This window comes from Lynx rufus, unplaced genomic scaffold (assembly GCF_022079265.1).
Source record: "Lynx rufus isolate CCGP_SWC_20201006 ecotype Redwood Valley unplaced genomic scaffold, mLynRuf1.p SCAF_4, whole genome shotgun sequence".
Lineage (NCBI taxonomy): Eukaryota > Metazoa > Chordata > Mammalia > Carnivora > Felidae > Lynx > Lynx rufus.
This window is the reverse complement of record NW_025814856.1, coordinates 103,164,630-103,179,760: the sequence shown is the minus strand read 5'-3', so window position 1 is coordinate 103,179,760 and position 15,131 is coordinate 103,164,630.

Sequence of the window (15,131 nt, the reverse complement as noted above, 5' to 3'; positions counted from 1 at the left end):
GCATATTTTAATTATCTACTGAAACTGAGCAATAATATTCCAATAGTTTAAATACTTTTCCTGGAAAATCTCTATGTTTTGTACTAATTAAACAATTAAAGAAACACTTAGCCCTTACAGAATTGTGTATATTTAAAGACTTTTATAAATATCCAATTAATCCCCATCGTGCCTTTTATAGATGAAGAACATGGGTTGCAGGAAACACCTGTGATTTTCCCCAGATTCCACATCCATAAGACTGTCTATGCTGTAACTAAGAAGCTTGGAGAATGGTCTGTACCTACTAAGATTCATGCCAGATTTGGAAAGGGAGCAAGTTTTCAGGATTCTACTTGTTTTGTTTCAGGTATCGCCCTGAATAAATGTTTGTCATTATTTCATTGTTTTCATGAGAAAACAATGACATTACAAAGTGTCTGAATTTAAGGGTGCCTGCATGGCTAAGTTGGTTAAGCGTCCTTTTGGCTCAGGTCATGATCTCATGGGTCATGGGTTCGAGCCCTGTGTTGGGCTCTGTGCTGACAGCTTAGAGCCTGGAGCCTGCTTCAGTTCTGTGTCTCTCTGTCTCTCTCTGTCTCTGTCTCTGTCTCTCTCTCTCTCTCTCTCTCTTTCTCTCTCTCTCTGCCCCTCCCCTGAATGCACTCTGTCTATGTCTCTCTCAAAAATAAGTAAAACATCAAAAAATTTTAAATTCGGCTAAGTTTAATTCAGAAGGTGTAATAACCTACAAATTTCAATTTTGATGAAAAATCTAGTTAAAGAGTGGGATATTACTATTTCTCCTGACTCTTAAATAAATTTGCTACTACATATAATGCTCTGAACAATGAAGGAGATTTTGGATGAATTTTATGGACAAATAAAAGCAAGGCATCTCCTCTTATCATTTTTCACCAGGAATTAATTTTTAAGAGAACTAGAATAGTATTGAACTTTACAAAAATAAAGGTTGCATTTTTAAGCTAGTATTTATTGAATATATATGGGTCAGGCAAAATGCTCAGCATTTTAACAAATAAGTGGATTCTAATTTCAACTAATTCTCACTGTGATGTCATTTCTTCCCTTTATTAGTTGGGAAAGCAAACCCCACAGTCACACAGTCAGCTAGTAGCAGAGCCATAATTTAAATTCAAGTCTGCTAATGTCATAAAGCCCAGGCTTTGACATCGCCACTCACTAATATCTCTGTTTTATTTGGTATTTTACATTTAGATTGCATGACTACAGCACTTTAAACCCTCCAGATTAAGCAAAAATTAACAAAATCAAGAGGAAAGAATATTTGCAGGACTCCTCAAGACTAAAAACCAACAGAATAGCATGAATGAATTGATCTTTGCTTCTGTGCTCTCTTGATTCATAATCTAGATGGGAGACTGAGTAGCATTCAACTCAAAGGCTAGAGCAACACTGCCCAGGCTCTCCATTCTGTGTCTTCAGCTCTTTGCTCTTCTTGCCACTAAGTGTCACATATCTTCAATTCAGTTTCTACCTTCTCTCCTCGTTTTCTAACTTCCCGACTATACCAGACAACATGGAGCCACCTGAGGCTGGCTTTATTAAGGAAGCTTGTATTTTGTATCTGCTTACGAGACAAAAATAAGTGCCCACAACTCCACACAGTGGCCAGGCTTCTTTGAGCTACAGACTTCTACACCATATGTCCAAGTTTATAGGGCCAACTTTACCTAGCATAACATTTCAGAACATCTGGAACAGAGTGGCAAATTTTCAAACTGGGGCTTAACCTGGTTAAGATCAACTCTGCCAATGTGTGTGAGACATTTTATAAAGGAAAATCAAAGAAACAACTCATAATTCAGTAGGATAAAAGCTTCCACTCCAACCTGCTCAGATGCCAGGATAGGCACTTAGAGATATATGGAAATATATAAGACTATGTACTTAGGCTTAATATTTAGGTGGAGAATAGAAATACAGTCACAAGAAAGCATGCCTAAGAGTAGCAATAAGTGTTGAATAAAGAGTGAAGGAACCAGTAAGTGTACTAAGAGTTGGGAGTAGAAAGTAGAGAAGAAAGCTTTTTGAAAGAGGTAGAGTCTGCCTGGTTCTACAGGAACATGAGTTTGGCTTGACATGAGTTTGGCTTGGATGGGGCGAAGCCACAACACAAGCAAGGGCACCAGAGTGACACAGAGGAAAGCATCTCCTTTTTCTACATATTTTTTTTTGAGAGAGAGAGAGAGAGAGAGAGCGAGCATGAATTGGGGAGGAACAGAGAGAGAGGGAGACACAGAATGTGAATCAGCCTCCAGGCTCTGAGCTGTCAGCACAGAACCCAACGCAGGGCTCGAACTCACGAACCGAACTGTGAGATCGTGACCTGAGCCGAAGGTAGCCGCTTAACCGACTGAGCCACCCAGGCACCCCTCTACATATGTTTTTAAGTCAGCCTTTTCAGTTTCATAAATTTATCCTATAGGTGTTTTTATTGGAATCACATTCAATGTATAGATTAATTCATGATGAATTGACATCTTTATGGTTTCCTGTCTTTCTCAGCAAGAACATGATGTGACTTCCGTTTGTCAAAATATCCTTTCATGCATCTTTTCTTCATTTAGGACTTGATTATTCTTTTTTTTTGTTTTAGTCTTTCTGTTGTTATTATAAAAAATGTTGTTTCTTCAACCTGATGGTTATCAGAGGGAGGAGAGCAGGAGTGGGCAAAATGAGTGAATGGGAGTGGGAGATACAGGCTTCCAGGTATGGAACAAACGAGTCATGGGGATGAAAGATATAGCATAGGGAATATAGTCAATGATATTGTAGTCGTGTTACAAGGTGAGAGATGGTAGCTACACTTGTAGTGAGTATAACTCAACATATAGAGTGAATCACTCTCTTGCACACCTGAAACTAAGATAACATTGTGTGTCAACTATACTTAAAAATTAATAAAAATTAAAAAATTAAAGTTGAAAAATGTTTCTTTTGTTATATTTTGTAGCTTATTTCAAAAAAAGAAAGAAAAAGCACTCACAGAGAATGGTGGTTGTCAGAGGCAGAAAAGTGGGGGTAAGGGAAATGGATAAACAGGATTGAAAGGTACAAACTTCCAATAATAAGCCATGGGAATGTAACATACAGCATAATAATTATAATAATAATACTGTATTGCATATTTGAAATTTACTGAGAGTTCTACTTAAAAATTGTTGAACTAGAAAAAAATTTGTAACTGTATATGAAGTCAGATTTTAATTAACCTCATTATGATCATTTTGCAATATATAAATACCAAATCATTATGTTGTATACCTGAATTATATAAATTATATCTTGAAAAAATTAACAAAACAAAAACACTATTTATATGAAAGCAACTGATACTACTCCATGCCCGCCCTACTGGATTCTCTTTGTTTTTCATAAAAATTCCATTGCTTATCTCAGGATTTCCAGATGAACAACCATATTATTTGCAGATAGTGATCATTTTACATTTGACTTGCTATTTCCTATGTCTCTTTTTTCTTCTTCTTTACTAATTACATTAACTGGGAACTCAGAACAATGTTAGATAATAGTGGTATAAAGAACATTCTTGCCTTATTCCTTGTTTTAACGGGTTTATATGGTGAAATGAAGACCCCAACTAGGTCCGAAGAGTAAGAGGTGGAGAAGAAGTGAGAGCTGCATAAGAGTAATTATAAGACTGAAAAGGTAGGCTGAGGTAATTGGAAATCTTTTAAACACAGGAATCCATTGAAGGTTTGTCAGTGAAGAAATGAGGTAAGGTGACAGGGACATTTCAAAAGAGTTAAAGGTGTTGTGGACTATAAGTGGAGATGCAGGCTAAAGAGGGAGAAGGACAGTAACATTAATTTATGATTTTTTCTGAAAAGGCTAAATTTCTAAATGGATTTTAGTAGTACGCAAGTATTATAAATTGTAAATTATAAAATAATGAGACTATCTTTCATTTATAATTAGTGGAATCAGGCTATTCAGAGGCATTAAAGAGCAATTAATTCTTTGATCCACATCTCTTTAGAAGGCTTTACTTTAAGTGCTGGGGGAATTCGGAGATGTTAAAATCTTGTACCCTTTTCCCTAGAATACAAACATAATTGAGTAAATATATAAACTGACATATACCATGTCATATAGGATAAGTACCAGGACTGGTGCAAAACAAGTGCTCAGAAGAACAAACTGGGAGAGATGGTCAGGAAGGCTTTATGTTTGAGGTTGAATTTGTACATATACTTGAAGACAATGGGTTTTGACTGAGGATATAGAATGAGGAGTGTTTATATAAGACAGATGTGTGTATTTAGGCATTGCATTTCTGACTTAAGCAAAGCTGTAATGAAGGCATAATATTGGGCAAGAACAGAACTATTTGATAGTATGTTTTTGCCTGGTGTTTGTTTGTTTGTTTGTTTGTTTGTTTGTTTGGAGAAATGTCAAAATTACTAAAAAGCCAAATCAAGGATACATGGTCCAGAACCTTTATTTTTTATTTGTTTTTCAATTTTTTTTTTAAGTTTATGTATTCACTTTGAGGAGAGAGAGCACACAAGTGGGCAAGAGGCAGAGAGAGAGGGGTGGGGAGGGAGAATCCCAAGCAGGCTACACACTGTCAGTTCAGAGCCCAACATGGGGCTCGAACCCACAAACCAGGAGATCATAACCTGAGCTGAAACCAAGAGTCAGAGGCTTAACCAACTGAGTCACCCAGGTACCCCAGTCCAGAACATTTAATAAAGTTTTCAAATTTATTTTTTTTGTTATAGGGAAATGCAACAAATTTTATTGGCAAGAAGATACATGATTAGAGTATGTTTATTTATTGTTTGGTAACAGAAAGTAAGAAGAATGGATGTGAGTAGGAAGATGCCACTACCCCTGCCATGACATTGAATGTTCTCTAGTCTTTTTGTCTCCTGTTTGTAGCCAGTATCACAGATTGGCACCATCTATTTTCTGTACTATAGTTCTATAAATGCAAATTTTGATTTATTTAAATATTGAAAACTAGGACAAGTGAAACTTCTTACTTTTACATTGCCATGTATTTATGTGAACTACTGTCATTCAACTGAAATTTAAAATTAATTAGTAGGTCTAAAACTTAACCCCAAGTGTCCTATTTATAAGGCCTATTCCAGTGCACATTTTAATTTCTTTTTTTAAGGAAAAATCAATAGCCCATCATATTTTATTAATTTCTAAAGTCAAACCTTGGTTAGTATATTCTGCTGGCACATAAGAGCCCTAAGTAGATCTGCCGCTGAACAGGAAGTCACACTCTTAGATATAACTTGAATAATACATTTTTTAATTAAAGAGAAAAACAGACAGTTATTCCCAGAAAGTACAGGGTAGCAATAGCATGACTCTTGCACTCTATAAAAATAGTTCTTACATTTTCAGTTTCTCTTATAAAAATGAAGAGCAAAGAAGCAGACCCATGCTTTCAATAATCACCACAATGAAAGAATAAAAGCATTCGCTTTGTTTCCTTGGTCAGGTATGTTTAGAAGGGCATAGAAGAAGTAAAGTAAAATTTGGCTTCTCAGATCCTGAATATTCTTCTTCCATGGTATCTCCTTCATGAACTCACAACTCATGAAAATAAAGAGTAAATGACACCAACTTGAAGTGCACTCATAGTCCCCATACCCCCCAAAACTGTACTTGAATTGGGGCTCTGTTGTATCCCTGTTGTGTTTGGTGAAGAAAGGGTGCCAGCAGATCAGGACCCCCAAGGAGAATAGGAATAATTATTAATAGGTTTGTTTCCCTCTGCCTCCATTGAGCATAGATTGTTCTCAGTGAAAATCCAAAGTATTAAATGGAAATTTCAGTTATGTGTAACAGAAGCTTTAGATGTACTAAAAAAGAAAAAAAAAATGGTTTTCAAAGGCTCCCTTTCTTTGAAATAGACAAAAAGGAAAGGTGAAATTCATTTGAGAACTGTTCAAAAGCATTATAATCTCAGTAAAAGGGGAAAAATGAAAATGTGTTCAAAGCCATCTTTGTTTCTTTAGAAACATTTTACAAATGAAATCAAGGAGTGTTTGCTTAGAGCAATAAAGTCAAACTCACCAGAGAATGAAAATGATATACATGGATGTTTATAGAAAAGTGTTCTTCATTTGAAGTAAATTTACTTTACAGAACATTGAACTTACAGGATTAAGGTGAATAACTATTAAGTTTCAGGAAATGGGCAGCCAGTAATGCAAGAACTTTCTATCTGAAATAAATTGTAAAGTATATTTTGGAAATATCTTAGAAAATGTGACTCTGTTTACAACAATTATGTAATAATTTGTGAATAATATAGAGAAACACACTCACTTCTAAAATCCTAAGAGTTGAGGGCTGGGAGAATCAACTGTGTCATCATAATTTTCATTTGTGACCATTCACCACAACTGGTGTCAGTTTTATGTTGCAATACAATAACGTAATAGAATTTCACCCATCTTGTTAAAACACATCTAAACTGATAGGAAGGGATTCTTTCACTCTCAAAGAGTATCTTCTTTACTCAATTCATGAAGGAGGAAACTTACTAAAAGTTAACAATGCTTGAATGGAACAAAGAGTGCTTCAAAGACATTTGGTCACTAGATTTAATGTAGAAGTTGTCATACATGTTCTCAGAGTACAGAATGGAAGTGTCCATCCTCTGCTCGGGTTTCCAAAGTGGGAACAGTTTCCTGTCTCATCCAATCAAAATAGTTGATGAAAGGATTCTTCTCAGGCTTGGGAGGGGGAAAGAGGACTCGATGTGGGAGGCTACTCTAATCATCTTTGGCTAAAATGGCGTCTGACAAGTAGATGAAGTAGTGTAAGCGCCATTTACTCATAAGAGAAGAACTTTGTGTTTAGAATCCTGTTCCGCACTATTTAGCTGAGTAATTCCAAGGACGGTATAATTTCTTGAAGCCACAGTCTCCTCATCTGTGAAATGAGGATAAGAACATCTACCTCTCAGGGTTCTCAAAAGAACTTGCTCAGAACTGCTTAATAAAAAGTAGGAAATTGAACAAAATATATGTGTAACTACTATAATATATATACATAAGTATATTTATGAACACATGAATCAATTACCTTTCTGGCACTCACCATGCTCAAAGGATAAGTACTAGTACATAGGCAGAAAACTGCTTTAGTGTTAAATATTATGGAGAATATACAAATATACATGAAATACCACATGGCTCCTTCCTTCAAAAAAATGTGTGTACAATGTTTTTTTATTTACTTACTGAATCCAAATAAAAAATTGAGGTGCTATTATTACCATCCCTTTTTTATAGAGGAGAGAATAAGACATTGTGTAGTATCAAGAGGTAGTAGTAGTAGTTAGTAGTGGTAGTGGCAGCAGGTGCTCTAAGTCCAAACAAGATGTGATGTTGTCTAAAGCCAGTGATCAAAAAAAGCTAGTGGTATTACAAGGATTTTGTTTATCCGTGAATAATTGGACTGAAAAATGAAAGAAATTTTTTAAAGGGTATTTTCGCAAAGGGAATGAGCATTAGTTCTCAACCTAGTGGATCACAAGCTTTAGATAGGGCTATTTTAAAATACATACGTACTAAAATGTAGTGGAATTGGTGTGAATATCTTGAAATTGACAACCAAACGTGTACTTTTATTATTAACTATTGGTGACACTATAATTTAAGGATTTTTTTAAATGGCATGAAACAGTGGATCCAAAATCTGACCAATATAACAAAAATCAATAGATAAAAGGTGAGACAGCCTGGAATTATGGAGGCCCATGAGGAGGAGTTTCCAACTGTTTATACTGTTATAAAAGGGGAAGTAATGTTTATGTATATGTGGAGAGAAAAGAAAGTGATTCTTTGGCAGTCTATAAACAGGAGTACAGAGTTTTAAATGATGTTTAAAGATAATATTTTAAAACATTTTATTTTTTGAAGTGCTTTCACGAACTTTATAAAAAAATCTTCAAATAACGTAAATGGTGGAGCAAAACAGCCATTTCTTTCCTTGCCAAGTGTAAAAACTAAAGAATATGCAAACCACAGAATTTGCTCAGTCACAAATGTAGCAAATGACAGCCATCAAAATGCAACCTACGTCTGTTCTCTCTTAATTACGTTTACCCCACTATACCACACAGTCTTTCAAATGCATGTGTCATTGTTCTCTTTTTCACATCAGGTTATTTTCTAACTTGCAATGTACTTTCTTTGAGGAGGCTTTTGTGAAATTATAAAAATAATAATCCTAGAATATTTAAGCTTCATGAAAAGCATAAATGTGTTTTATAAATATTGAATGGTAGGTGACTAGAAGTATTAAAATAGTTACTGACTACGTTACTACCGATAATTAAACATACTTTTTTAAAGAGCTGCTCTTTGAGGATTCTATTTATTTTCAAATCCAGTATCTGGCAATGCCCTCTCTTACTGTGGCCTTTTGTACTGGCTGTTTCCCCCCACCCATAAAATCTGTTATATTCTATTGGCATAAATAAATGGAGGTACTATCCTCAACAACTGAAACCAACAAAGAGCAAAGATGGTGTTAATTGGGAACCAAAGAAAGAAAAACAGTGAGAATAAATGTTGTGAGGATATTTTAAATCCAAGAGAAGAACTGGCTTGATTGATCGTTGGGAATACTCTGTCCATAAGGAAGAGTGGTTCCTAACGAGGATGGATGTATCATCTAAGTGCATACGAAACGGCAGCCGCAAGGAAGAAATTGTGATGCATGTAGAGTGCCTTTTCTTTGAACGGTGCCTGTTATGAGACCACATCTGAAGCCAGTAGAAAGCATTCTCCTATGTATTGTACAATAAGTAAAATGGCATGATGGAAACAAATATCATCAAGCTATAAGAGGCTACAAATTGTGAGTTCTTTGTTTTCCAAACAAAAGAATTTTCCACTGTCCAAATGTCTGACAAGCAGACACTGTATCTTTTACTCAGTTGAGAATTTGTTTCAGTTTCATAATCAAGATGAATTGCTGCAGGATAAGAAAATTATTTTGTAGGAGAATAAAAGACATTTGTAGGGTTGGATATATTAATAACTAATGATTTTAGTTCAGATTTTATTGAAAACAATTGAGGCAGACAAGACAATGAATGTAAGAAAAGCATGATTTGCAACTATTTGCTGGAAGCCTGTAAATAATTGTGCATATTCACTTGTTTTTACTTACCAGTAATTCCAAAGAAAGTGTATATATAAATATGTAGCAAAGATTTATTCCCAAAATAAATATTGCACCTAACACTTTGCACAGAGAAAAAAAATTACAGAAGATACAAATACTTTTGTCCATCATGCTACATGAAAGGATAAGAAATTATATTTCATTTCCAAGTAACAATAATACCACCTTATGGTTATATGGTACATTTTGTCTGGGAGCTCGAAAGGTCAACTCCATGCAAGGTAGAGCAGGATTTTATCATTAAAATTAATAACATTTCTGGTGGTGAAAATTCAAAAGTGATAAATAGCATCTGATTTTTGCTGTGTTGGCACAATACAGCCACTGAGAAAAATTTAGAAATTTGTGGCGTCATATTTTCAGATCCATAAATAGATAAAAAGAACCATCTGGAGACTTCTATAAATTTTGCATGTATTTCTCAGGAGTGAAGTTTGAATCCTAAAGGTAAAAAATATGTCAAATATAAAAGGTTCCTCTTCTATTTAAACTATTCACTTAAGATCATTTAAAGCCCTTGCTTGGATTTGGAAATCTGTGAGATTACTAAATAATTTTCTAGAAATACAAAAGACAAAAATATTTATTTCAATATAACATGAAATTCTGACATATTTCATCTGTCATGACATAGTTCATATATAGTTCAATATATTCTCATTGTACTAGTGAAAATAGTTAACTCAAAATTATAGTTTGGTCCCAACCAATAGTTACCTGTGATCACTGGTCTTCTGATCATTGTATCTATTCTTATCTTCCAGAAAGAGACCTTACGATATATTGTTAACAAAGAAGATAAAAGACAAGCTCTATGTGCTTCCTGTAGATGTCACTTACCAGTAATACTTAGCATTGACTACACTATAATTTTAGATGACATTTTAAAATATATAAACATATATTCAAAGGTATTTTATATAACCACCTCTCAGAATTTCAAAGGCAAAATAAGTTTTAGGAGTCATCTAATCCTCCCTAATTTCACAGCCAAGGAAACTGGAGCACAGAGAAATTAAAGTGACTTTGCTTTAGGTTATGCAATATTAGTAGAACTAGTTCAAAGATCTTGGTCTATTGATTTGCTTTGCTTATATTATTCTCAACTGTTGATTTAAGAGTAGATTAAGACTTGTTATTTGCTTATTTGTGTGTACTAAAAGGATGGAAGTATCAAGGGCACTGAAATTTTCAGCATAGAATTATTAGTTTTAATAATTTCTTAGATGATGGATTTCATTATTTTAATTAGTATTATGCTGCAATTAAAATCACTGTGACCTGAATAAAATGTGAGTGAACTTCAGTGAGTAATCTGTATTAATTCATTCATTCAATCACTATATACTAGGTTCCTACTAATTGTAAGGTACTGTTTTAGGCATTCAGAGTACAGGGACAAACAAAAAATAAACCAATTTCATGCAATATTTTAAGAAAAAGTTGACACAAAATAAATATGTTAATTGGTGATCAATTCTTAGGAGAAAAAAGAATACACTTTGTAAGGAAGTCTAAGAAATGAAATAGAGTTTGATTTAAGTAAGGTGTTCAGAAAAGCCCAAATTGAGGTGTTAAAACTTGATTGGCGAGTGAAGAAGCCAGAAGGAAGAACATTACTGGAGGCAGGAATAGCAGGTGCTGAGATCTTCCATGGGGAGAGTGCCTGGTGTCCTTAAGAAGCAGTGGAAGGTTTAGAGTAGTGAAATATAGGACAGAGTTGCTAGGAAAGGAAATCAGAGCAGGTGTAAGAGAGCCATGGACTGAGGAAGATTGTTAGTTCAAGACATGAACTCTTAGATTTGAAGCCTTACAAGAGCTCTGAGCAGAGAAATGATCTATTCTTTCTTATATTATAACAAGATCACTCTGGTTCCTCTGTTGAAGATCAACTTTAGTGGAACAAGAGTAAAAGCAGGGAGACGAATAGAAGGCCATTGCAATCAAGAAGGGAAAAGATGATGTGGCATTGAAAATTTTACCCATAAACTCAGTACTCTGGGAAATCCATCTCCTACACGATAACAGATCAGTCAGGAAACAGACACATCACTCAAATGGGGTAATTTGATATTTTAATAAAGGAATTCTTTCCAAGAGTGTCTCAAGATTTTAAGACATTATCGTTAGTGTAATTCATTGAGGCGAGTAATAATAGAGAAAAAAGTGCTACTGTATGGGTCTAAATAGGCAACGGGAGCAAGATATTACTGGAACCTAAAAAGCATAGCTATATGGAAAGGGCCGCCTAATGGAAGTCACCCTTTCCTAAAGGGGAGTAGTCAACAGATCACCCACGAACACAGAGATACTTTGGGAAATAAATGCCCCTACATCACTCTCCCCTCTCAGGATGGAGAGTAAACTAGAAGCACAAACAGAAGGTAACAACATACTGCCCTAATTCACACCAAGTATACTTACATACACAGTAAACTGTTAAGAACTTACTATATTTTGTTTAGAGAGAACACATATGTGCAGAAATTTAAAATACATATATTCATGAAAATAATTCATGAATATGACTAACTCATTAAAGTTGTTAATGTGTTCTTATTCTTGGGCAATGGTGTATAAAGTTTATATATGATGGAATTTATTTTTAATGAAATTATTCTATTCAGTATGTCAGTGGAAAAAAATGATGTATGTTTACTCATCTGTATAATACCAAATCATATATTTAGGAATTATTATTTGGAGTTATTGAACATGTGTTGGGCACTTCAGAGATTTTTCAGAAGATAAAAGCATACTTAATTCATTTGAAGTTCTGCTTATCTTAACCAGTTAGTTCTCTCTTCTCTCTTTTCCTGACCTTCATAGCACCCTCAGTTGAAACAGATAGTTCAGATGGAGGAAAACCATAGCATTTCTTAAGGCTCAGTAATTTCTCAAGCTGATTCCTACTTTCAGAGTAATTCAGAGTAAATTCAGTACCTCTTATCCCAGTAGAATTCTCAAACATAGAAAAGAACAACACTATAATAAAAGTAAATATTATGTTTTATAGTCCTTTTTATTTTTCAAAGCATTTTCACATGTAAGAACTCAACTGGCAAGGAAAACATGAATAGCAAAAAGCACTTACAAACTTAACTACAGCAGTAGAATCTTTAGGTTTTATGGAAAATGGATGTTGTCAGCAGTCCAAACAAAGCAAAACAAAACAACCCCCCACATCCCAAAACAATAGTGTAATGTAAGTTCAAATGACTGAAGTTACTCAGAAACCACTGAATGTAGAATTCAGTGAACATTACAGTGAAAAATTTCATGGGGCAGAAGTCAATCTTTCCATCCCTGCTCTTTCACTTGAACATTCAAATAAACTTCTGCTGTGATTCCTAGGTGTATTTCCAGCTATTAAATAATTGAACTGAACTAGGTGAAGAGGAATGGAGAATGTACTTCACTGATAATTCATCTTCTTTCCCATTTCCTTGACTGAATCAACAAGTAAGCTCCAACCCATTCCACAAGAAATATTTTTTTTGATACTTGTTTTTGCTTCTATAAGAAGATATATTCCAGACGCTACTATCATGCATGGTCATTTAGTTTCTTAGATAGTCCACAAAACTGTATTTAATCTATGACTTATTTGAATTCCACTATTATGAGAATGATAATTCCTTATTTTGCTCTGGGAAAATACATTACGAGTTCCAACAAGAGAGTTGGGAAACTGATATGTAGTTCTGGGCTGGTAGAATGAAAAGAATATGTGCTTTAAAATTAGATATTTATTTTTTTTACAAACACTTAGATATTTCTCAATATGATATTCTAAACACTTTATAAATATTAACTCATTCACTCCTAATAATGACCCCTGGAAAAGGTTTTATCTTTATCATTCAAATTTCACGAATAAGAATCCTGAAGCACAAGAGGTTAAATAACTAACCAAAAGTCACATAACTTACAAGTGGTAAAGTGAGGATCTTAAATTAGTCTCTACTCCTAATGCGAAGGAAACATATCATACCTAAGAAAATTATAAGGATCCAATGAAATATTTAAGTGCTATCACCCTAATGTGACTGGCACATAGCCAGAACTTAATAAATATTAGCTATTATTAGCTGTTTATATTAAAATTGGTGTCAAATAAAATTAACAACTCAGGAAACAACAGATGTTGGTGAGGATGCAGAGAAAGGGGAACACTTCTGCACTGTTGGGGGGAATGTAAACTGGTGCAGCCACTCTGGAAAACATTATGGAGGTTCCTCAAAAAATTAAAAATAGAACTACCCTATGACCCAGCAATTGCACTGCTAGGTATTTATTCAAAGGATACAAAAATGCCAATTTGAAGGAGAACATACACCCCAATGTTTGTAGCAGCACTATTGACAATAGCCAAATTATGGAAAGAACCCAAATGTCCATATATGGGCAAATGTACATATATATGTATATATACACACACACACACACACACAAACACACATATATATATACACACACACACACAAACACACATGCAATGGAATATTACTCAGAGATCAAAAAGAATACAATCTTGCCATTTGCAACAACATGGATGGATCTAGAGTGTATAATGCTAAGTGAAGTAAGTCAGTCAGAGAAAGACAAATATCATATGATTTCACACATATGTGGAATTTAAGAAACAAAACAGATGAACATACGGGAAGGGAAGGAAAAATAAGATGAAAACAGAAATGGAGGCAAACCATAAGAGACTCTTAAATACAGAGAACAAACTGAGGGTTACTGGAGGGGATTTGGGTGGGGGCATGGGCTAAATTGGTGATGGGCATTAAGGAGGGCACTTGTTGGGATGAACACTGGGTGTTATATGTAAGTGATGAATCACTGAAGTCTTTTCCTGGAACTATTACTACACTATATGTTAACAAACTTGGATTGAAATCTTTTAAAAAAGATAATTTCAAGTAGAAATAAGTTTAAACACATATTAATTGTTCAATCACTGTTCAACCCCATTCTCCTTCCAATTCCCTCACATGTAGAAAAGACTACACTAGGGGTGCCTGGGTGGCTCAGTTGGTTAAGCATCCAACTTCAGCTGAGGTCATGATCTCGTGGTTTGTGAGTTCCAGCTCCATGTCAGGCTCTGTGCTGACAGCACCAATCAGCTTCAGATCCTGTCTCCCTCCCTCTCCGCCTCCCCCATTTACTCTCTCTCTCTACCTCTCTCTCTCTCTTTTTCGTAAATTAATTAATTAATTAATTAATTTTTAAAAAGACTGCACTGTAGTTTCCCTCAAACTCATGAGAAGGGTAAAGCATTTTGCTCTTTAGCTGACCCAGCACTATGAAGTGGAAAAATCATTCATCTCTTTCCACCCATTGCCCAAGATTAGAAGTGTTTCATATTCCCTCATTTGAGGATCCTCTTTTCCTTTAGGACAAAACTTTAGCCTTCTGTGCTTGGAAAAAAAAAAAAACCGCACCAAGAAATTCACAAACAGTAGCAAGTTATAACTATGACTCCCTCACATGCAAAGATCACAAAAACTCCAGATGTTTATCAAACACCTGGACTACTAAAGACTACATTGTAATCCTCAGTAGTATGGATTCAACAATGTACGTGGAATGGAATATTAGAGGTCATTAAAGTAGTCACAGCATCCACTAGTGTGCATATGAAGCTATTCAATATTATGCATGTGAAGCTATTCAATATAAAGCATATGAAGATATTCAACATAGTGAAAGAAGAGAAAAAGACTAAATAAAAATGCCTTGCTTCTTGACAAAATTGATCATCTACCTGTGAGACCTTCAACAAGCCAGTCAGTGTAAAGTAAGTCTCAGGTTTTTTTATTTGTAAAACAAAGGCCATGATGCCTTTCCTGCTCATCACAGCGTCTATGGGGAATACTATCTACTCTCCCAATGTTCTGGTTTCTTCT